A 25,583-nucleotide genomic window follows, 5' to 3' on the forward strand; every position below is an offset into this window, starting at 1 on the left:
TCTGCACCAAGCGGACCTAATAGACATATACAGAACTCTGCACCCCAAATCAACAGAATATACATTCTTCTCAGCACCACACCACACTTATTCCAAAATTGACCACATAGTTGGAAGTAAAGCACTCCTCAGCAAATGTAAAAGAACAAAAATTATAACAAACCGTCTGTCAGACCACAGTGCAATCAAACTAGAACTCAGGTTTAAGAAACTCACTCAAAACCGCTCAACTACATGGAAACTGAACAGCCTGCTCCTGAATGAGTACTGGATGCATAATGAAATGAAGGCAGAAATAAAGATGTTCTTTGAAACCAACGAGAACAAAGACACAACATACCAGAATCTCTGGGACACATTTAAAGCAGTGTGTAGAGGGAAATTTATAGCACTAAATGCCCACAAGAGAAAGCAGGAAAGATCTAAAATTGACACCCTAATATCACAATTAAAAGAACTAGAGGAGCAAGAGGAAATACATTCAAAAGCTAGCAGAAGGCAAGAAATAACTAAGATCAGAGCAGAACTGAAGGAGATAGAGACACGAAAAACCATTCAAAAAATCAATGAATCCAGGAGCTGGTTTTTTGAAAAGATCAGCAAAATTGATAGACTGCCAGCAAGACTAATAAAGAAGAAAAGAGAGAAGAATCAAATAGACGCAATAAAAAATGATAAAGGGGATATCACCACCAATCCCACAGAAATACAAACTACCATCAGAGAATACTATAAACACCTCTACGCAAATAAACTAGAAAATCTAGAAGAAATGGATAAATTCCTCGACACATACACCCTCCCAAGACTAAAACAGGGCCAAGCTTGGTGGCCCAAACCTGTAATTCCAGCACTTTCTTAGGCCAAGGTGGATGGATCACTTGAGGCCAGGAGTTCAAGACTATCCTGGCTAACATGGTGAAACCCCATCTCTACTAAAAATATAAAGTTGGCCAGGTGCAGTGGCACATGCCTGTTTAGTCCCAGCTACTCGGGAGACCGAGGCATGAGAATCTCTTGAATATGTATTTATTTATTTATATATACAGCGAGAAAGAGAAATTGAAAAAATTCTGAAAATAAATGATAATGGAAATGCAACATACCAAAACCTAAGGGATACAGTGAAAGTAATACTAAGAGGGAAGTTTATAGCTATAAGTATCTACATCAAAAAGAAAAGAAAAAGAAAAACTTCAAATAAACAACGTAATAATGCATCTTAAATAACTAGAAAAGCAAGGGAAAACCAAACCCAAAATTAGTAGAAGAAATATAAAGATCAGAACAAAGTAAATGAGTTTGAAATGAAGAAAACAATACCAAAGATCAATGAAACAAAAAGTAAGTTTTTTGAAAAGTTAAACAAAATTGACAAATTATTAGCCAGACTAACAGAAAAAGACAGAAGACCCAAATAAATAAAATCAAAGATGAAAAAAGAGACATTACAACTGATACTGCAGAAATTCAAAGGATCATCAGTGGCTACTATGGGCAACTACAGGCCAATAAATTGGAAAACCTAGAAGAAATGTGTAGATTCCTAGATACATAAAACCTACCAGGATTGAATGGTGAACAAAATCCAAAACCTGAACAGACCAATAGCAAGTAATCCGATCAAAGCCATAACAAAAAGTCTCCCAGCAAAGAAAAGCCCTGATGGCTTCACTGCTGAATTCTACCAAACATTTAAAGAAAAACTAATACCAATCCTGTTCAAACTGTTCCAAAAAATACAGGAAGGAATACTTCCAAAATCATCCTACGAGGGCAGTATTACCCTGATACCAAAACCAGACAAAGACACATCAAAAAAAGGAAGCTACAGGCCAATATTACTGATAAATATTGTTGCAAAAATCCTCAACAAAATGCTAGTGAATAAAAATCAACAACACATTAAAAAGATCATTCCTCATGACCAAGTGGGATTTATCCTAGGGATGCAAGGATGGTTCAAAATATGCAAGTCAATCAATGTGATACATCATATTCAACAGAATGAAAGACAAAAACCGTATAATCATTTCAATTGATGCTGTAAAAACATTCAATAAAATTCAATATTCCTTCATGATAAAGACTGTCAAAAAACTGAGTATAAAAGGAACATACCTTAACATAATAAAAGCCATTATGTACAACAAACCCACAGCTAGTATCATACTAAATGAATGGGGAAAAATTGAAGGCCTTTCCTCTAAGATCAGTAACACAAGGTTGCCTGCTTTCACCACTGTTATTCACCATAGTATTGGAAGCCCTAGCTAGAGCAATCAGACGAGAGAAAGAAATAGAAGTCTAATTATCCTTGTTTGCAGATGATATAATCTTATATTTGGAAAAGTCTAAAAGACTCCATCAAAGAACTATTAGAACTGATAAACAAATTCAGTAAAGTTGCATAATACAAAATCAACATACAAAAATCAGTAGTAGCCAGGTACAGTGGCTCATGCGTGTAATCTCAGCACTTTGGGAGATCGAGGAGGGTGTATCACTTGAGCCTAGAAGTTTAAGACCAGCCTAGGCAACTTAGGGAGCCTGCATCTTTACAAAAAAAAAAAAAAAAATTGTAATTAGCTGAGTGTGGTGACACGTGCCTGTGGTCCCAACTACTTGGCAGGCTGAGGTTGTAGGTTGAGACTACAGTGAGCTATAGTCATGCCACTGCACTCCAGCCTGGGAAATACGGCAAGACCCTGTCTCTTAAAAAAAAAAATTAATAAGGTGTAATTGTGCATACCTGTGGTCCCAGCTGCTCAGGAGGCTGAGGCAGGAGGATCACTTGAGCCCAAGAAGTCAAAGCAGCGGTGAGCTGTGCTCATACCACTGCACTCCAGACTGGGCGACAGAGCAAGACCCTGTCTCAGAAAAAAGGGAAACTCTGGATATTCCTACACCTGAGGCCTCTTCAATGGCTGCTGCCAATGACTTTGGCCACAAGCGATGATGTATGAAGGAAACATGGGCCCTGAAATAAAATTGGTCTGAATTTGAACATGGCCTTTACCATTTTTTTATTACTATTGACAAATTACTCTCATTACTGAGTATTGGTTTCTTAATAAATAAACTAAGAGTAATATCCCTCAATTAATAACACTAGGACGTAGCAGGATGGGGTTGCCCCTTTCACCGTTTTCATCCCTCCTCTCACTCACTGGATGAGAGTTTCTACACAATAATCAATTGGTGCTGTGCTGTGCTGTGTCACTTTGCATCAGCCCATGAGAGGATATTTTGTCTTCAAGATGTCTACTCTAAAGATATGCAGAGCTAAGAAAATGGTAATTGTTGCCCTTAAGCAAGCACTTGGTGCAGTGGCAGAACAAAGTTGGAATTTTGGGGTTAGGGGTAGACAAGGAAAGAGAGCTGCAGACTTAGGGAAGAAGAACACCTTGTTGGCCATTTCAGGGGCATCCAGCACTCGTTACAGTTAATGGGAGCAAAACAGTACAGAGATAGGTAAATCATGCTGTGGACTATGAGTATATTCTTGACCAGCCAGTGATTATTCCACTCTCTACTGACTTTAATTGGAGATCTACATTAAGCTACACACACAAGCACACACACAGCTTATCTGGGTAGGGATGAATAAGAAAACTGGTCCTTTTCACAAGGATCTGCAGCTGAAATTCACATAATCTGCATGGTCCAAAATGGGAATCCACTGATACTGTAAGTCCATCCAGCCTAGTGGGGCATAGTCTGGGCTAGATAAGGATGATATGAAATAATGAATGCAAAACACCAGCATAGGAAGCAGAATATGGCACGTGTGCAAAAAACTGCCCATTCCTTGTAAAGCCAAAATAGTATGTATTTACATAAAGGACCTGGGTCTTCGAGTCAGACAGACCTGGATATCCTGGGACTGCTCTGATCAGCATGACATAGAGAAAGCTATTTAAAGCTTCATAGAGCTCAGTTCTTTGTCTGTAAATACTTTGTCTTGTGTGAAAATTAAATTAAATAGCAATAGCGCTCATAACACATTTAACACAATTGCTGGTACTGCAATTTGTGGTGCTAATGACAACGTTAGTGATGATGATTTTCTTCTGTAGGGCACCATGCTCTCTAGGGAATGGTGAATTCTAAAGGCCAAGTCTTACCCTAAAGTTCCATGTCACCCTATGAAAAAGCATTTGGGATAAAACAGGCTTTTGAGAACCTCTAAAAACACAGCATGTGAGTAGTTGGTACAGGGACCCGGGTTGGGTTGGGGAAAGAGGCAATTATTTTTATTCCCTTCAGTATATTCTATCCTCTCTGATATTTCTAAATTATCTACACTTTCCCCATCAACATTCCCTTTTTAATTTGTAAATATAACTTTTTCTCATTATAATGTAATATATATTCACTGCAGAAAAATTATTAAATGTTTCAAATGATCAATTACAAATTTAAACTATCCCATGATCCTTACAGCAGAGATATGTGGTTTCATTTCCTTCTAGTCAGTTATATATTTTCCTGCTGCTGCCCCATTACTGGATCTGTGCCATTCTCTCTCTCTGTCTCTCTCTCTCCCACCCCCAAAGTTATGACCACAGACCTCAGTGGCCCACAGCCCTGCACTCTCCAGATGCCATCTCCCAGGTCTGTTCACTCTTAGAATTCCTCAGGTGGCTATTTCTCCTTTGTTCTCTGCCCTCACATCCCTCCACTCCTTCCACACTACCTACTTTTAGGTTATACATTTATTTCTCTTTCACTCAGGAAAAAAAGGAGGACCCAGGTGAGAACTGCATCACCATCCCATTACTATCCCCAAATCTGCACTTGTATCCTCAACCTTCCCACCAGTGATGATGGATGATCCCTGCTCCTAAGACCACCTCTGCACTCAAGCATAAGATCAATCCTTCCTTCCCCTATACCATCAATTTCCACTCTCTACCGGCCCATCATTCCTACATGTGGACATGCTGTAATATCTCCCCCAAAAAACAAACAAAACTGGACTAAACAAATCAAGACAAAATCTTCCCATCGAAATTTACCAGCTGATCTCTGATCCCATGTCTCCCTGCAACTACTGCCCTCTACTATGGCACTCTTCATAGTGCCATATGTCTTCATAGGACAATCTCTGAGTCTATTCCTCATGTAGTCTTTTGAAACATTGCATTTTTTGTTGTTTGTTTGTTTGTTTGTTTTGATATGGGGTCTCCTTGTGTCGCCCTGGCTGGTCTTGAAATCCTGGGCTCAAGCAATTCTCTTCCCTTAGCCTCCAAAGCACTAGGATTATAGGCTTGAGCCACCACAATTGGCCTGATAGTATAATGTTCTTACACTTTTTCTTTCTTTTTTGCAATCATTATTCCATTTTATTATGACTTTTATCTTCCAAATTATCTAATGAATTACTCACTTCTATGATTCTGTAATCATATTTTTAATTTCCAGAGCTTGTTCTTGTGTATAATTTTACATAAATGAGTTCCTATTTCATAAATGCCACTTATTTTCTTACATCCTTTATATATTATTGATAATAGTAGTAGGGGACCTGTTGGGTCTCCTTGTTATCTTCTTTCACGATATTATGAAATTTTCTCTCAGAATTCATAAATGTAGTGGTTTCACATTTATCTTGGTAATTTTTGCTAAATGTCCGTCTCTCTCATGACAGTGCAAGTTCCATATCATCAAGATCTTACTTTAGCTCTTCTTCTATCTTCAATGTCTAGCTAATATCTTGATTCACCTTGAAATATACACTGGATGATGGACTTTAGTGTGGTGTGGGCAGTGAAGTCACACGTGCCCTTGTGTCCTCCCGAGCTCTGAGCCTAGCGGCTGCCTGTCAAAAAATGTTCAGGGACATTGAAATGGTTCACTTGCACGGGGTACAGAGTCACACTTGCCTACCTTATGGGCAGAGCATCAACAAAAGATGAGTCAATTAGGTGTCTGAGAGAAAATCTCCTGGCTTCAATCCAGCTTCACCACCTCCTCAACCTCTCTGAGTCACATAGTAGATTCCTCATGGGTTTTCTCCGATGATTAAATTATATATTGTCTATGTATTATGCACATTATTACTGACCGAGACATATAAAGTGTCCACTATTCATAGCTAACATCATATTGATTATACTATTGAGGTTGTTTTCATTCTTTTGTTTTATAAACAATAATTCAAGGAATATTCTTGTTACATATTTTTAAAAACGTGTGATTTTCTTCTTAGGCTACATTTTTAGAAGATAAATTTTTTGCATCAACATGATCTTCTTGAGACATTTTCCAAAAATGCTCTTTAGACATTGGGGTGTTTTTTCTTTGAGACGGGGTCTCACTCTGTTGCTCAGGCTGGAGTGCAGTGGTGTGATCACAGCTCACTGCAGCCTTGACCTCCCCGGCTCAGGCGATCCTTGTGGGACTACAGAAGGGTGCCACCATGCCTAATTTTTTTTGTATTTTTTGTAGAGATGGGGTTTCGCCATGTTGCCCTGGCTGGTCTGGAACTCCTGGACTCAAGCAATCTGCCCACCTCCACTTCCCAAAGTGCTGGGATTATAGGCATTAAGCCAACATGCCTGACTCTTTAGAAATTGTATGCCAGTATTTAATCCCATCAACTTTTATGACAGTAAATTTCCCCTATTCTCCACTCAATATTATTATCATTGACTTTCATCTTTGTCAAGCTAAGATACATTAAACTTCCCTCCCATTTCCTGATCCACATTTTAATTTTGTTGACATTTACTTGTTACTATTATATTTGACACTCGCATTTTCTATTCCAAATTATGCTCTAATATTCATTAATCCTTTTCCAAATGGGATGTAGATATTTTTAGATGTTGAATTTAAGAAAGAAACCAAGAAGCCTCTGATATCTAGGAACTGATCTGACACTTATAGCTGGGCCTCCTTGTTATATGAAGCTGGCCCAGTGTTCATTGTTAAGCCATGTTATTCTCCTGTTGGACCACAATCACCACAAAACGCCAACATTAGAAAGTTCACTCTGAGATGATGATAAAGTGAGGAAAAACAAGAACACTTCATAATTTTGTCTAAGCACTCTCTCCACTAATACCAGGGGCTGATGCTTGTCTACCAATTACAGCTTTATTCTGCTCTAGTCCACCCTCACTAGAGCTAAGATTTATTGAGACATTCCATTACAGAATTGCCCCTGCTTCCTGACGAGTACCCAATCTAGAGTGAAGCCCACTTCCTCACCCTCCCCAGGATCACCTAACCGAAGCCCAAATCCTTTAAGAGTTTCTTTCTAACACCCTCTTACCAAAACACCACATGGCTCACAGCACCTATTCTTGCACTCAGGAACAAGTAATAAACCCAACTTCTTCACCCACTAGGATATGTTCCTAGTGGACTTTGGAAGAAAGCTGTGGACGCATTATTATTTTGTCTATAAACTTTTTTATGTGTCTTTGAGGTTGATTATGAGAAACTGTCTGTATGTATCTATGTTTGTGGTTACCAAAGAGAAGTTTTTTAATTTATAAGTACTTAAAACTACCCTCATACTTCTTTATGGTGTTTATTTTGAGGTCATGCTTAGAGAATCCTTCTTCACTGCCCAATTGTAGACACTTCATGTATAGTTCCAGCTAGGTTGTGGCAATGAGGAAAGAGGAGTCCAAGGGTGAAGAAAACAAAATTGTTGGAATACAAGGGGAGGAGGGGCAGCAGGTAAAGAATTCTAAAGTTTAAATCTCTTGTTTTATAATTTAAAAAATATGTCTACAGAGCCTTCAGGATACTTGACATATGTCACATTCAATAGTTTGTCTTGAGAAAAATGGATACTTATCTGTCTCCTTGTATTCACCTGGTTAAAGCAAACAATAACAACAGAATCCCAGTGCAATATAGACAATGATTAGCCCTGGCAATGGGCATTTTTGAACACTTAAAATGTTGAGGTGAAAAATCATGTTTCGGTTAATGTCTGTACCCTCCACTTATACATATACATATTAATTAGACTTTCTTGGGCTTGCTGTGTTTTAAGAACGTGTCTAAGGCCCATGTGGACAAATCCATGACTTCCCAATGAAGATAATTTAATATATATTCAATCTGAGAGTCCCACCATATATTTTGGGGGAGATTGAAAACTATGAGCACTCTAGATATGCACTGTTAAATATGGTAACTACTGGGCATACATAGTGTAGGCTTTGTTTTTGTTTGTTTGTTTTCATTATTAGTACAAATCCATTCAATGAGCAAGATAGACCAATCGATTTTAACGTAACAGAATACAAATATTCAATGATAGGGTTTCAGGTTGTATCTAACCTTTAAGAAATTACCACTTGCTAGGACTTCCAGTACTATGTTGAATAGAAGTGGTGAAAGTGGACGTCCTTGTCTTGTTCCAGTTCTCAGGGGGAATGCTTTCATCTTTTCTCTGCGCAGTATAACGTTGGCTGTGGGTGTGTCATAGAGGGCTTTTATTACTTTAAGGTATGTCCCTTCTATGCCAATTTTGCTGAGGGTTTTAATCATAAAGCAATGCTGGATTTTATCGAATGCTTTTTCTGCATTTTATTGAAACGATTATATGATTTTTGCTTTTAATTCTGTTTATGTGGTGTATCAGATTTACTGACTTACATATGTTAAACCATCCCTGCAACCCTGGTAGGAAACCCACTTAATCGTGGTAGATTATCTTTTAAATATGCTGTTGGATTCAGTTAGCTAGTATTTTGTTGAGGATTTTTGCATCTATGTCATCAGGGATATTGGTCTAGCCAGAGCAATCAGACAACAGAAGAATTAAAGGGCATCCAAATCAGTAAAGAGGAAGTCAAACTGTCATCATTTGCCAATGATATATTAGTGTACCTAGAAACCCTAAAGACTCATCCAAATGACTCCTAGATCCAATAAATAAATTCAGTCAAATTCACACAAAATCAATGTACACAAATCAGTAGCTCTGCTATATACCAACAGCGACCAAGCTGAGAATCAAATCAAGAACTCAATCTCTTTTACAATACCTGCAAAACCAAAAATAAAATACTTAGGAATATATTGAACCAAAAACGTGAAAGACCTCACAAGGAAAACTACAAAACACTGCTGAAAGAAATCATAGATGACACACTCAAATGGAAACACATCCCATGCTCATGGATGGGTAGAATCAATATAATGAAAATGACCATACTGCCAAAAGCAATCTACAGATTCAATGCAATTCCCATCAAAATAACATCATCGTTCTTCACAGAACTAGAAAAAACAAATGAAAAATTCATATGGAATCAAAAAGATCCTGCATAGCAAAAGCAAGACTAACCAAGAAGAACAAATTTGCAGGCATCACATTACCTGACTTCAAACTATACTACAAGGCTATAGTCAGCCAAACAGTGTGATACTAGTCTAAAAATAGGCACATAGACTAACAGAACAGAATAGAGAACTAATAAATGAAGCTAAATACTTACAGCCAACTGATCTTCAACAAAGCAAACAAAAACATAAAGTGGGGAAAGAACATCCTACTCAGCAAATGGTGCTGGGATAATTGGCTAGCCACATGTAGAAGAATCCTCATCTCTCACCTTATACAGAAATCAACTCAAGATGGATCAAAGACATAAATCTAAGACCTGATACCATAAAAATTCTAGAAGATAACACCAGAAAAACTCCATTAGACATTGGCTTAGGCAAAGAGTTCATGACCAACGACCCAAAAGCAAATGCAACAAAAACAAAAATAAATAGATGGGACTTGATTACAAACTAAAAAGCTTCTACACAGAAAATGAAATAATCAGCAGAGTAAACAGACAACTCAGAGAGTAGGAGAAAATATTCATAAACTATGCATCCGACAAAAGACTGATATCCAGCATTCACAAGGAGCTCAAACAAATCAGCAAGAAAAAAAAAACAAATAATCCCATCAAAAAGCAGGCTAAGGACATGAACAGACGATCTCAAAAGAAGATATACAAATGGCCAACAAACATGAAAAAATGCTCAGCATCACTAATTATCAAGGAAATGTAAATCAAAACCACTATGAGATACCACCTTATTCCTGCAAGAATGGTCATAATCAAAACGTAAAAAAAATAGATGTTGGCATGGATGTAGTGAAAAGGGAACAATTTTATGTTTCTAGTGAAAATATAAACTAGCACAACCACTATGGGAAACAGTATGGAGATTAGATTCCTTAATGAACTAAAAGTAGACCTACCATTTGATCCAGCAACCCCACTCCTGGGTATGCAGCCAGAGGAAAAGAAGTCATTATATGAAAAAGGTACTTGCACAGCATGTATATAGCAGCACAATTCACAATTGCAAAAATATGGAACCAGCCTAACTGCCCATCAATCAATGAGGGGATAAATAAAATGTGATTATATATATATATATATACACACACACACACACACACACACACACATATATGTATATGTGTGTTTCTGTGTGTGTGTATATGTATACATATATACACACACACATATATATATGCACACATACACACACACACACACACACACCATGGAATATTACTCAGCCATAAAAAGGAATGAAATAATGGCATTCACAGCAACCTGGATGGAGTTGGAGACCATTATTCTAAGTGAAGTAATTCAGGAATGGAAAACCAAACATCATATGCTTTCACTTATAAGTGGGAGCTAAGCTATGAGGATGCAAATGTAAAAGAATGATACAGTGGACTTTGGGACTTTGGGAACTCAAGGGGAAAGGCAGGAGGGGGATCAGGGATGAAAAACTACACGTTGTGTACAGTGTACACTACCCGGGTGATGGGTGCACCAAAATCTCAGAAATCACTACTGGAGAACTTATCCATGTAACCAAACACCACCTGTTCCCCAAAAACTATCGAAGTAAAACATATTTTAAAAAAATAAAATAAAAATTTTAAAATTAAAAATGAATTATTTGTTTTCAAAAGAAATGAACACTTGTATAGCTTTTGTGTAATGTGAAAGATGAATATCCACAATTACATGAAAAAGCTATTAAAATCCTCCCAGTCTGGGCGTGGTAGCTCCCACATGTAGTCCCAGCTAATGGGAAGTCTGAGGCGGGAGAATTCTTTGAGCCTAGAAGTTCCAGGCTACAGACGCCACTGCACTCCAGACTGGGTAACACAGCGAGACGCTGTCTCTAAAACAACAGCAATAATAATAATCCTCCCTTTTTCAACTCGATATTTGTGTAAGGCCAGATTTTTTTAAATACACACGTCAATCAAAATAAGAGAATGTCTGGGATGCAATTACAGGCCATAATCCTAAGTGAATTAATGCAGGAACAGAAAACCAAATACTGCATTTCTCACTTACAATTAGGAGCTAAACACTGAGCACACATGGACATAAACATGGGAACAACAGACACTGCAGACGACTATAGTGGGGAGGGTGGGCACATGGGTTGAAAAACTACCTATGGGTACTATGCTCACTACCTGAGTGACAGGATCCATACCCCAAACCTCGGCATCAGACAACATAGCCATGTAACAAACCTGCACATGTACCCCCTGTATCTAAAATAAAAGTTACAACTTAAAAAGTAGAATGTATCATTTGAGACAGACAAGAATGATACTTGCAAAAATGCAAAATAATCACTCTTCTTGTTATCAAAAATCTTGGAAAGTCTGTCAGAGGCCTTCAAACCAGAGCGATTCCATCTTGAATGAGGGCTAGGAAAATGAGGCTGGGACTTGCTGGGCTGTATTTCCAGGAGGTTAGGCGTTCCTAGCCTCTAGAGGTGTATGGTTAAGAGATCAGAATGATAATGCTTACTGAACAGACCAGACTCAAGAATGTCCTGATATTCTGATATCTTGAGAACAGACACCTTCCTAAATTTGCTTTAAAGACAATAATATCGATTCTTGTAAAAATACAGTGATTTAAAAAATTAATCCTTTATTACAAACCTTTGTAGTAGAGCACATCTCCCCATGATTTTTGTTATCCTATATATGAACATGCATTGTACCTAGGACGGGCCTGTTCTTTTCCTTTTCCTTTTCCTTTTGGGAATGACCTATTCTGTATAAAGTAGCTATTCTTTCACTCCTTTTCTTTGTTAATAAACTTGCTTTCACTTTGCACTGTGGACTTGCCCTGAATTCTTTCCTGCATGAGATCCAAGACCCTGTCTTGGGGTCTGGATGGGGACCCCTTTCTGGTAACAGCTCCAGAAGGTGGAATCTTTTCCCATTGGGAGTTGCAGAGCCAATACATGAAACCAAAAGTGAGCATCAAGCAGAGCAAGTTTTATTTCCTGGCCAGGAAGTGAAAAGGTGGGAACAGCTCTGGCAAATCAACTTCTCGGCTAGCGAAGGGTGAGGGGGTAAAAATATAGGCTTGCTCTAATGAAGGCGTTAGGGAATTAAAAGTGAGGGGAGGAATGATCATGTATTTTATGGGAAGTCGGGGGCGGGGCGGGGGCGTGGGGGCTGCGGGTGAACTTCTCTGAACCAGCATTACAGCCTTCTTTTTTGTCCTTTTAGGATTTCTTCCAGTCATTGTCATGGAGATTGCCAATTGTCATGGCGCTGGTGGGAGTGCCATTTAGCACAGAAACAGGATGATAATGAAGCCTGAGGCCCTTTTTAAGTCGTTTGGCCGGCTATCTTCGTTCTAACCAGTTTCAGCTGGTTTGATTGCAAAGGCAACTTCCTGAAGCAAATCCTATTTTTCAAAGATAAGCAGAGTTAAGGCCAGGTGCGGTGGCTCACACCTGTAATCCCAGCACTTTGGGAGGCAGAGGTGGGCAATCCTTTGAGGCCAGGAGTTCGAGACCATGCTGAACAATATGGTGAAACTCCATAGCTGGGTGTGGTGGCATGGGCCTGTAGTCCCAGCTATTCAGGAAGCCGAGGTTGGAGACCAGGTGATCAAGGCCTGAGCCCAGGAGATCAAGGCTGCAGTGAGCTAGGATTGCACCACTGCACTCCAGCCTGGCCAGCAGAGTGAGACCTTGTGGGGCGTGGGGCGGAAATAAAAACAAAACACTGATTTAAACAGTTCTTGGGCCAGGACTCAGGGAGATAGTGTGACAAAGAGCAGTTGAGGTAGGAGGAAAAGGAGCAGGACAAAGTTCCAGGTCCCTGGGCGTGGCTCTCAGGGTCTCAGGCCCTGAGGGCAGAGTCGGGATTGGGAAATTCAGCTTTGAGGATTCCACACTGCCAGGAGTTTCACTTCTTGCTCTCCAAACTGATGTCGGGTCCTTCTTCCTGGACTTTTAGGCCTTAGTTCTCATTCCCATTGGGTGTCAGGTTTCTAGAGAGCCAATCAGCGTCACCACGATTCCCGACTATAAAGTCCCCACGCACCCACCAGAACTCAGATCCTCCCCAGATCCCGAGGGTGGCGGTCATGGCGCCCCGAACCCTCCTCCTGATGCTCTCCATGGCTTTGCTGCTGACCAAGACCTGGGCAGGTGAGTGCAGGGTCAGGAGGGAAACGGCCTCAGGAGGGAGGACCAAGGGGCCCGCCCGGCGAGGCACAGGACCCAGAGAAACCGTGTCAACGCCCCACCCCACTCCCCACCCCTGCCCCAACCCTTTCCTCCATTCCCCCTGCCCCCCTCCACTGCGCCCCCTTCCTCTACTCTGCTCATTAACCTCCAGACTTGGCCCCTCCTCGCCCCCAGGTTCCCACTCCTTGAGTTATTTCTACATCGCCATGTCCCAGCCCGGCCGCGGGGAGCCCCGCTTCAGTGACGTGGGCTACGTGGACAACACGCAGTTAGTGCAGTTCGACGACGCCGTGAGTCCGAGGATGGAGCCGTGGGTGGGGCAAGAGGGGCCAGAGTATTGGGAGGAGGAAACACTGAGAGCCAGGGCCCAGGCACTGACTCACCGAGTGAACCTGTGGACCCTGCTTCACTACTACAACCAGAGCGAGGCTGGTGAGTGACCCCGGCACTGTGCCAGCACTTTCTCTTTTGCAAAGCACCTGTGACAACGAAGGACAGATTTATCACCTTGATGATTGTGGTGATGGGGACCTGATTCCAGCAGTCACAGGTCAGGGGAAGTTCCCTGCTGAGGACAGATCTCAGGAGGATGGTTGGTCTAGAACCCACATCTCCTTTCTTCCTGTTCCTGATCCTGCCCTGGGTCTGCAGTCACAGTTCTGAAAACTCTGGGATCCGAGTCCTGGGGGTTCCTCTAGGACCTCGTGGCCCTGCCTCCTCCCTGGCCTCTCACAGGACATTTTCTTCCTACAGATAGAAAAGGAGGGAGCGACTCTCAGGCTGCCGGTAAGTATGAAGAGGGCTGATCCCTGAAATACTTGCAATATTGTGGTCAGGAGCCCATGGAGGAGCTCACCCAGCCCACAGTTCATCTTCGAGCCACATCTCCAGTGGGCTTTGACCAGGTCCTGTTTTTTGTTGTTATTGTTGTTTCCCCTCCTTTCTTTATTTTATGGAATTTCAGTGGTTTGTGTTTGGTTTTGGTTTTGTTTTGAGACAGGGTCTGGCTCTGTTGCCCAGGCTGGAGTGCAGTGGCAAAATTTTAGGTCAAGCACTACTCCCACCTCAGCCTCCCAAGAAGCTGAGATTTCAGGCACATGCTACCACACTCGGCTAACTTCTGTATTTTGTTGTGGAGACAGGGTTTCACCATGTTGCCCAGGCTGGTCTGGAATTCCTGAGCTCAAGCAAATCTGCCTGCCCCACAAAGTGCTGGGATTACAAAGATGAGCCACCAAGCTCGGCCAAGTCCATTTTTTCTTCTACCCCAGGCAGCAACAGTGCCCAGGGCTCTGGTGTGTCACTCAAGGCTTGTAAAGATAAAATCCTGGAGGGCCTGAAGTGGGTTGGGGGTGGGGCAGAGGGGATAGTAATGGGTAATGGGGATTCGTTGACTGGGAATTTTTTATTGTGTGGTGGGCTGTTCAGAGTGTCACCACTTACCATGACTGGCCTGAATTTGTTCATGGCTATTTTCTTCTGTAGCCTGAGACAACTGCCTTGTGAGGGATGGAGATGCAGGATTTCTTCACGCCTCCCCTTTGTGACTTCAAGAGACTCTGGCTTCTCTTTCTGCAAAGGCATCTAAATGTATCTGTGTCCCTGTTAATGTGAGGAAGTGGAGAGACAGCCCACCTCTGTTTCCATCATGAGCTCCTTTCTTACACTGACCTGTGTTCCTTCCCTGTTCTAGAGGAGTGTGGCTGAGATGTCCCCGTCCCTGTCTCAACATCATGGTGCACTGAGCCACAGCCTCTTACTTTTCTGTTAAAAATAAGAACCTGGATCTCAATTTATTTGTTCATATTCATGTGATGAAATGGAGTTAAGGAAGCTAAGGTGATAGCTAGAAATACAGACAAATAATTCCACAGCACATCTCTAGCAAATTTAGCCTATTCCTATTCTCTAGGCTATTCCTTACCACCTGCAATCTTGACCATATCCCTTGGAGTTGAATATTGTTTTCATACTGCTGTGGTTTGAATGTTCCTTCCAACACTCATGTTGAGACTTAATCCCTAATGTGACAATACTAAAGGTGGAACTTTTAAGATGTGATTGGATCATAAGGCTCTGCCTTCACTCATGGGTTAATGGATTAATGGGTTATCACAGGAATGGGACAGGTGGCTTTATAAAAAGAGGAAGAGAGAACTGAGCTAGCATACCAAGCTCCCTCACCATGCAATGCCCTGCACTGCCTCAGGACTCTGCAGAGTCCTCATCAGCAAGAAGGTCTCACCAGATACAGCCCCTCAACCTTGGACTACCCAGTCTTCAGAACTATGGGAAATAAATTTCATTTCTTTACAAATTACCCAGTTTCATATGTTCTGTTAAAAGCAACAGAAAATGGAGTAAGGCAGGAAATTGGTACTGAGAAGTAGGGGGTTGCTGATAACAAATACGTGAAGATGTGGATTCAGCTTTGAAACTGAGTAATGGGTAGAAACTGGAACAATCTGGAGGAGGAGGAAGCCTAGATTCTGGTGAGGGATTAGAAGACAAGAAGACTAGGGAAAGCTTCGAACTCCTCAGAGATTTGTTACATGGTCTTATTACATGGTCATGACCAGAATGTTGATAGAAATGTAGACATTAAAGACCATTCTGATGAGGTTTCAGATGAGACTGAGGAACAAAGTATTGGAAATTGGACTAAAGGCCATCCATGTTATAAATTCGCCAAGAACTTGGCTGAACTTTGTCCATACCCAAGCTCTTTGTGGAAGGCCAAACTTTAGAGTGATTAATTAGCATATCTGGCAGAAGAAATTTCTAAGCAAAATATAAAAACAGCTACATGGTTACTTTTGGCCACTTACACTGAGATTCAGGAGCAAAGAAATAAGTTAAAGACAGAACTTATAATTAAAAAGGAAGCAGAGCAGAAAGATTTGGAAAACTGAGCCTGGCCATGTGAAGAGTGAAAAAGCATTTTCAGGGGAGGAAACCAAGGATATACCTCAGTGACCATTTGTTAAAGAGCAAGGGATAGAAGACAGTGAGATGCTATTTCTTTTTTTTTTTTTTTTTTTTTGGAGATGGAGTCGTGCTCTGTCACCAGGCTGGAATGCAGTGGCGTGATCTCGGCTCATTGCAACCTCCACCTCCCGAGTTCAAGTGATTCTCCTGCCTCAGCCTCCAGAGTAACTGGGACTACAGGCACGTGCCACTACACCCAGCTAATTTTTTTGTATTTTTATTAGAGATGGGGTTTCACCATGTTGGCCAGGATGGTCTCTGTCTCTTGGCCTCATGATCCACCCACTTCTGCCTCCCAAAGTGCTGGGATTACAGGTATGAGCCACTGTGCCCGGCCCAGCCAGATGCTATTTCTCAAGAGAATGGAAGACCCCAAAGGCATTTCAGAAATCTTTAAGGCTGCCCCTCCTGTCATAGGGCCAGAGGCCTAGGAGGAGAGAATAGTTTCAGGGGACAGGCTGTCTCCAAGAGCTCACTGCCCAGGACCACCTTGGGACGCTGCTCCCTACACCCCAGCACAGTACTCACTCAGTGGCCACCCCAGCAGTGGCTCTAGGTGTGGCCTATGCCACAGCTCCAGAAGGTACAAATCATAGACCTCAGTGGTGTGCAGGGTATGCTAACTCTGCAGGCTTGCAGAAAATAAGAGCTGTGGAAGCTTCCTCCACCCAGATTTCAAAGATGTCATTGAAGTCCTAGAAGACTAGGCAGAGATTTGTTGCAGAGGTGAAGACACCACAGAGAGCCTCCACTAGAGTGATGCTAAGTAGAAATGTGAGGTGGAGCTGCCACAGAGAGACCCCACCAGGAAAATGTCTAGTGGAGCCGTGGAAGCCAGGCCACCGGAGAGAGTGCCTTGTGTGGTGGTGAGAGCAGAACCTGATTGCCACCAGGACCCAACCACCAGCAGGACCCCAGAACTGGAGTTGGTAGCAGCACGCAACGCCCACTTGGGAAAGCTTCAGGCATCAGCCTCCAACCCATACTAGAAGTCACGTGGGCTGCACCAAGCAAAGCCACAGACACAGGGCTACCTGAGGCCTTGGGACCCAACACCTGCTCTAGTGTGTCTGGAAGGAAGCAAATGGAGTCCAAAGAAATCATAATCCACTTCCCATGAACACCGTTTCTCTCCCGTGACCCTTTAACAGAATCTTCTTCATTCTCCTCACACTCCCAAGATGAGCTGTGGCAAACTTTAAAGTAAAATTAAAGCTGTATTTGAGCATCACTTGTATTTCATTTGTCCATTTTGCACCTTATTCTTTTTGTTTTTTAACTACTTTCAATCCATCCTTGGGCTTCCAATGCCATGGGCCACCCAGAACTGCATTCCCTGATCTGTGTTCTAGTTCTGGTTATGTCCACTTTCCCCTTCTCCCTGGTTGATCCTCCTAATTACCTGAGTCTCATTCTGTCAGGTGATATCCAGTGAGAAGGTAATGTGCATGGTGGCAAAGCCCAGGGAGTCCTGGGTGTTAATTTTTACTTTGCCATTTCCTACCTGTGTGACTTATGCTGTGGGGCTTCACCTGTCTGGGCTCCAGTTCCTCATCTTGTACATGACACCATTTTCCTGAGAGAGTTATTATAAAACTAATATAAAGTACCTGTGCTGTTGTTTGAATGTGTCCTCCAAAATGCATGTGTTGGAAATTTAATCCCCAATGCAACCATATCAGGAGGTGGAGTCTTATGACAGGTGTTTAGGCCATGAGGGTTCCAACTTTATGAATGGATTAATACTGATTGTAGAAGGGCTTGAGGTTGAGGCAAGTTCAACATCTTGCCCTCACTCACCCACTTGCATTAAGTACTGAGTCAATTAGGTTCAGGAGGCTGGTGGGGCACTTTTAGAAATTACAGTAAGAAGGACCCTCAGGAGGTAAGACTTTTTTTTTTTTTTTTGAGAAAGGGTCTCACTCTGTCACCCAGGGTGGAGTACGGTGGTGTGATCATAGCTCACTGCAGCCTCAAACCAAAGGCACAGGTGATTTTCCCACCTCAGTCACCCGAGCTACAACTACAGGCGAGTGCCAGCACACCCGGCTAATTTTTTAAATTTTTTGTAGAGATGACGTCTCGCTATGTTGCCCAGGCTAGTCTTAAATTCCTGGCCTCAATCCACCCAACTTGTCCTCCCAAAGTGCCCGGATTACGGGCATGAGTCACCGCACCCGGCCAGGAGGTAGGATTCCTACTCCTACTGCATGGTTCTTGTGGAGTTGGGGGACAAGGGTAGTGGTTTATCTTTTCCTGATTCCCTTCAGTTGAACGAACAGAGGTAAGTAATTGAGTTGGAGTAAAAAAGAGAAATTGCCTTCAGTTTAGTAGTTATGCTGCATATTGGTAGTATCAGTACTGCTATTGATAGACTCAGTATTGAAAATTAGGCTCAGTAGTGACAGGCTCCAATCCTCAGCTAGCTGTTACAAAGTGCTTAGCACAAAGAAGGGATTTACCAGCACTCTCTGTGCTAGCTATTTCACACTCAGAAAACAGGTTGTGAGTGGATTTGTTTTCATTATCAAAATCAGCTCTGTCCAATAAAAACAGAATGAAAGCCACATGTGTAATTTAAATGTTTCCTGTAGCCATATTAATAAATTTTTTTTAAAAAGTGAAAAAATTTTAATAGTATATTTATTTAACCCAGTATAGCTAATATACTAGCATTGCCACATGTACTCAATATAAAAAGTATTCATTAGACTTTTTACATTCTTTTTTCACACTAAATCTTTGAAACTTGAAGTGTATTTTATATTCAGTTCCTCCATTGCCGTAGCCAAATTAGTCTCATTTTCCTCACCTTGAAATGGATAAAAATTGTACCTACTCACAGGATTGCTGTGAGGACTGAGACCTGTAAACATCTATTCCATGCTCACTGGGTGTCAGATGCTATACGAGATGCTTTGTGTGCACTTAATCCTCACATTCTTCCTGCGAAGTAGGAACAGTTATCGCCCCACTCTACAGGTGAGGAAACTGATGGCTAGAGAAGATTAAAGAATTTCCTCAAGAGTACACAATTACTAAGAAGCTAAGCTGAGATTTGGACCCAGACAGCCTGACTCCAAGGCTGGAAGTTTTATCCAGTCTGCTAGAAAAGCAAAGGAAATATGCAGTCTAATTAGGAAAGAACGCATGAGTTTGTTCATAAAGCATAACAGTGGGTGTGGGTAACCAATGAAGACTGCTTGATATATCCATTAAGCACAAATTCGTGTGGGTATACGTAACACCATAGCCACCAGATTCCACAAGAAAGTGCATGTGTGTGTTGGCATGCGTGTGTGTGTGTGTGTACATGGGCGTGTATGTGTGCTGGTGTGGAGAAAACCTGATTAATAATGTCCAAGCCACTCTCCAAGACCTCTTCCACTCAGGCTGGGGTCCCAGGAGCAGATGGTGAGCAAAAGGCAGGAAAAATCTGTCCCTCAAGCTGCAAATAGCAGCCATAAAATAGCCAAAGGCAGTGTTTGGGGTGAAACTGAACTTACAAGGCAAAGAGGAGAAACTGGGAGAGGGCTGAGAGAGGTGCGAGGTTGCCATGCGAAGCAGGTCCCTTGGGGTCACCACCTGTTGTTCACCAGGGCTCAGGGTAAAAGCCAGAATATCACATGCTATGCCTTATGTAACAGGCTTTTGAGGGAACTTTCAAATCAGTCTAAGTAAAGAGAAGGCATGAGTCCGATTCCTTCTATTTTTCCATACAAGAGCAAACCAGGCACACTACTGGACATGCAGGTGGTGGGGAGGGATGCGGCAGTGTGTTATTGCTCTCCATTATAAGTCAAGCATGAGAGCAGCCTTACCAATGAAGAGACACACAAACAGCGTAGGCACCTAGCACTCTTGATTAGAGTGTCAGTTATTGACAGGGTGGGCCAGGAAGGCTGTCTGAGTTGGGCAGCGCCGGCCGAGGCCTCCCTCGGAGCCAAGCTGATTGCAGCCCTGCAGGCCCAGCCGAGCCTGGAGGAGAGACTGGGTCTGCGCAGGTGGGACCCTTGGTGCCTGGGGACCCCATGAGCACCCACCCTCCAGCTTGGGGCAGGATGGCCCAATCGGGCACTGTGGGGGTCCATTTGGAAACCACTCTCTGCTTTGAGGTTACACGGGGAGCTTCCCTGGGAGGAGGAAGCTGTGAAGAGAGGCAGACACAAGGCCTCTGGCCCAGGCCACCTTGTGTCCACATCCGTTCTCTCAGTTTTTCACAACAGTGACCTTGACAGCGCCCAGAGTCCACTGCTTCTGTCCAGTCCACTCCTTCCCCTGTGTGGCCGAGAGGGCACAACGCTGGTGGCTTCAGGACGTGGCTGTGAGCCTGGGGCTGCGGCCCAGAGCAGAGGATGGGAGAGGAGCCACCAAGCCATCACGGGCCCATGGGGCCCCTTCACTGGCTCCCGGCGAGGTCAGGCCCCAGATTCAGGTTTGCCCAGCAGATGCTCGGCGTCCACACTTCCTCTCCACCTCCCTGCCCCTCTCAGGAGGACCTGGTCCATTAGTAAGCCCAGGGTGTTCTGTGGAGGGGGTCAAAAATGGTGTCGGGGGGAGGGGTTCCAGTGAGATTAGACGTGAAAATGGGGAACCTGGAGCCCACAGGTTTGGAACCCAGGAGGGCCCCAGAATCTTCCACCCAGGGCAGGTGACTAAGTGAGGGGCACTGCAGCAAGAGGAAGAAAGATTATGGGTGTGGTCTTTTTATTCCCTATTTAACCACCAGAAGTCTGCAGCTCTATGCTTGGTGAGTTCTGACCACCCCTGAGGAGAGCTGAGCCCAAGAGACTTTAATTCCACAAAAAAAACCTCCAGGACAGGCAGCCTCTGTGTCCAGGGAAGGGAGCCTGGGTGTAATGGTGTCTGAAAAAAGTTACACGAGAAAAAGTAAAATTCATGTTTGCTATTCTCTACTGAACACAGATCAATTAACTGGTCCCAGAGCCTGTACTGGTCTCCTGGTTTCTATCCAGGCCTTTTCTCCTAAAGCCGGAATCCCCACCTCTTGGAACCGGGAATCCCCAGCAGAGAATCTCAGCTCCCAAGCTCCAATTCAGCCTGGGCTGCCAGGCACCCGCCACACTGTCCAGGAGCGGTCAATACCTAGAGCGCAGTGCAGGAAGAATGCAGCGAGCTTGGTGTGGGAGGTGAGCCAGTGCGGAGGGGTTCCAGGAACTCCTCGGGCCCGTGGGGCAGCTCCCACTCAGGCCATCCTGCAGGTCCTCACCAGGCCCATTCCGGAGCAGGAAGGGTGCCCTTAGTAGAGGCGAGGGAAGGGTAGAGGTGGGCATTGGGTCACTTGGACTTCGTGGCAAACTGGAGAGGGAGATGAGAGGTAAGGAGTACAGGCTCTCCAATGGAAACCTAGAGCACATTGCCCAAAGGGAATGGGTATGTTTGTAACTCAAACCTCTGGCAGTCCTGAGTGAAGCAAAAGCAGCAGCTTCCAAAAATAAAGGAAGAGGGAGTGGGTGTCCATCAAGGGAGTAGGGAAAATGCAGAGAAGAGGATTCAAGTCAAGCCTGGGCTTCCGAGGGCATTCCCAGCCCCTGGGTCTTCCTTCCTCTGTATCTGCCTCAGGCTCTCCTTGGGAACTGCTCACTGAGTCATCATGAACCTTCCCATCCAGTCGCTCCCAAGAACCTGACTGTATCCTCTGGGGAGCTCTGGCACTCTGGGCTTGCAGGTTCAGACTCCATCCCACTGGTCTTTAAGAGTCCAGAAGGCCAACAGTGTTTGTGCAAAAACCCCCGGACATTTAATGAAGGGATATTTGACCTCCAGATTGACCCATTACTAACTACTTATCTTCTTCAGGCAGAAGTATACTCTCCAATAAACAATGTGGCTGATGGGAATGCTAATCAATGGGAATGAGGGTGATTATGCACAGCCCACTTTTTTTTGTTTTGTTTTGAGATTGTGCTGTTTTTCCTTTATTGTTGATGTCTGTTTGTTTGCAGAACTGTGGCAAAAAAAAAAAAAAAAAAAAAAACTAAACTAGTAAACCTAGTTTGTCTTCCTCTCTTAAAATGCTGCTTCTGCCACCATTAAGTGAGGTCATCATTAAGTGAGGGCCATAAAGCTAGTACCTACCACAGAGAGTGTCATGAGGAGCAAATGAGTTGATATGTGGTTTCCTCTTATACTGTTAGCCTTACAATGATTTTTTTTTTCCACAGCACTTTTATTTTTCCTTACACAATGTCGTGTTGCTGAGGCCTAATGTTCTCACATAACAGTAGAGAACCAAAATTTGTTGTCATCTCTTTAAAGCATCAAGAATTGTGTACAAAAAAACCTTACATAAATTGAAAGGATGAATGTATTTACAGGTATAAATGCAAACCGCTTCCAACTCAAGGCAAGTAACAGCCCGCAGCATTCTGGCAGGAAAACATCAGCTAAGAAAGGAAACTGGGCCCTATGGCTTGGACTATTCCAACTCTGACAGACCAGCAGGACAGAAACAACTGGTTCAGGAGCCCTTGCCAGCCTCTAGGGAAATCCCAGAACACTCAGCCCTGACACATTAAAACCCTGCATTGATCAGAGACTGCTGGCCACGCAGACCCCCCCAAACCACAGACTTGTCTTCCAAAAGCACGTTCTTACATCAGCCACAAAGTGACTAAGCCACATGTACTAAGGGTTGAAATCAAAGATATGTACAGGGTATTAAACAAGTACGAAGGGCAACAGCTAACTTGAATACAAGGTCAAAATCAGCAACAAGTTCTACAATCTAGTGCTGGTATCAGATACAAGCTTCAAGGACAATTTCTTTTCAAAGGCTTATTCCAGTTTCGTGAGGCTAGCATGAGGTGTATGAATTTGCCAGGGGCAAATTTATACTTCTGAATTAACCCATGCAGCAAATGCTATGCATCTGCTTGCAGTACATTTAGAAGCATTTGCAGTGGATGATGGAGGGGCCGGACTCGTGGTACTCCTGCTTGCTAATCCATATCTGCTGGAAGGTGGACAGTGAGGCCAGGATGGAGCCGCCGATCCACACCGAGTACTTGTGCTCTGGGGGGTGCAACGATCTTGATCTTCATGGTGCTGGGTGCCAGGGCAGGGATCTCCTTCTGCATCCTGTTGGCGATGCCCGGGTACATGGTGGTGCCACCTGACAGCACCGCGTTGGCACAGGTCTTTGCAGATGTCTGCCTCGTACTTCATGAAGGAGTTGATGGTGGTCTCGTGGATGCCGCAAGATTCCATGCCCAGGAAGGAAGGCTGGAACAGTGCCTCCGGACACCGAAACCACTCATTGCAGATTGTGATGATCCGACCATTGGGCAGCTTGTAGCTCTTCTCCAGGGAAGAGGAGGATGCAGCGTGGCCATCTCCTGCTAGAAGTCTAGGGCAACGTAGCACAGCTTCTCCTTGACGTCGCGCATGATCTCCCACTCAGCCATGGTGGTGAAGCTGTAGCCACACTCAGTGAGAATCTTCATGAGGTAGTGGGTCAGGTCCCAGCCAGCCAGGTCCAGACACAGGATGGTGTGGGGGAGGGCATAGCCCTCATAGATGGGCACCATGTGTGTGACCCAGTCTCCAGAGTCCATGACAATGCCAGTGGTTCGCCGAGAGGTGTAGAGGGACAGCACGGCCTGGATGGCCATGTATATGGCCTGAGTATTGAAGGTCTTGAACATGATGAGTCATCTTCTCTCTGTTGGCCTTGGGGTTCAGGGGAGCCATGGTCAACAGCACCGGGTGCTCCTCTGGGGCCATGCACAGCTTGTTGTAGAAGGTGAGGTGCCAGATCTCCATGTCGTCCCAGTTGGTGATGATGTCATGCTCGATGGGATACTTCAGGGTCAGGATGCCTTGCTTGCTCTGGGCCTCATCGCCCATGTGGGAGTCCTGGCCCATGCCCACCATTATGCTCTGGTGCCGGAGGCGCCCAAAGATGGAGGAAAACATGGCTCGGGGGCGTCATTCCTAGGAAAGCCAGCTTTGCACATGCCGGACCCATTGTCAATGACAAACGCCACGATCTCTCCTTCCACTGCGACTGGCAGAGGAGCGGGCAGGCCAGTGGCGAGAGGACACAGTGCCTGGGCTGGCAGTGTCAACTGAGACCAGCCTTACAACAATTTTAAATGTCATGAAACACAGTCCACTCTAAGTTTTCACATGTTTGTTGGTTGACTTAGTGTGCAAACAGAGTAACGCTTCTATTTGGTGAACACAGTGGAGGACTCCAAAGTGCATTTCCTACCCGATATGCCATGCTCAGCAGCTGCAGTTCCCACCGAACACCAGAGCCAGTGTTTCTGGCACCCTAGAAAAAGGAAACCATTTTGTAAGAAACTGCTTTTGTTCCAGTAATATTATGCCACAGAGGTCCAAAGAAACTTGATTAACGATTTTATAGAAAGAGCAAAGGACAATTTGATTGTCTTCTTTTTTTGCATTTCAATAGGGAATGGAATGATTCTGTTTTACTCAGAGTGTCTTCCAAGACTTCCACAGAGAGCAATGCCTTTTAAAGGGGCCAAATCTGTTTTAAACCATGTTGTTCTTGTTTTTCTTAATTCTATGTTACAATTACTGTGGATGTTTTCACATTTTAAATAATCATTGTCTGAATCTTCATATCCGTTTTTCCAAGAGGTAAAATTGATCTCTAAACACAAAGAATAAAGTATTACCAAGATGTTCCCAAAACACTGTTGATAACCACAACTGCTATAGAATGGTATTTATTAATTTGTTCATTCATTGATTTAAACTTTCAGGGCCATCCAGGAACAGTGATAGACACTGGACAGCAGCCTGAGTGGGGTGAGCTCCTGGCCCTAAGAGAACTCAGACAGCCGTGGGACGGTCAGCCCTCAACAGTCAATGTCCTGCCTGTCTCTGCTATCCAGGCTGAGCTAGAAGCTGGTACAGAGTGGGTGTCAGACTGGCCTGTGAGATGCCACCCGCACTGCCTTTACTGGAAGTGCCATCAGTCAGAGCCCTTAGAGAGGGAAGGAATTTGACTGGGGTATTAAGCTCCAGAGCATCACATCCAGGGATGCTCACTCCCCGTCAGCCTGGGGGGGCTCCATGATTGG

General features: G+C 43.6%; 2 pseudogenes; one reads left to right on the forward strand and one right to left on the reverse strand.

The window, feature by feature from the left end:
* LOC129039012 (MHC class I polypeptide-related sequence B-like) overlaps positions 1–12,612 on the forward strand; it is a 41,347-nt pseudogene extending 28,735 nt beyond the window's left edge.
* A 10,801-nt stretch (positions 12,613–23,413) lies between these two features.
* LOC129038153 (actin, cytoplasmic 2-like) lies at positions 23,414–24,500 on the reverse strand (annotated as a pseudogene).
* Positions 24,501–25,583: the final 1,083 nt, after the last annotated feature.

This window comes from Pongo pygmaeus, chromosome 5, assembly GCF_028885625.2.
Source record: "Pongo pygmaeus isolate AG05252 chromosome 5, NHGRI_mPonPyg2-v2.0_pri, whole genome shotgun sequence".
Lineage (NCBI taxonomy): Eukaryota > Metazoa > Chordata > Mammalia > Primates > Hominidae > Pongo > Pongo pygmaeus.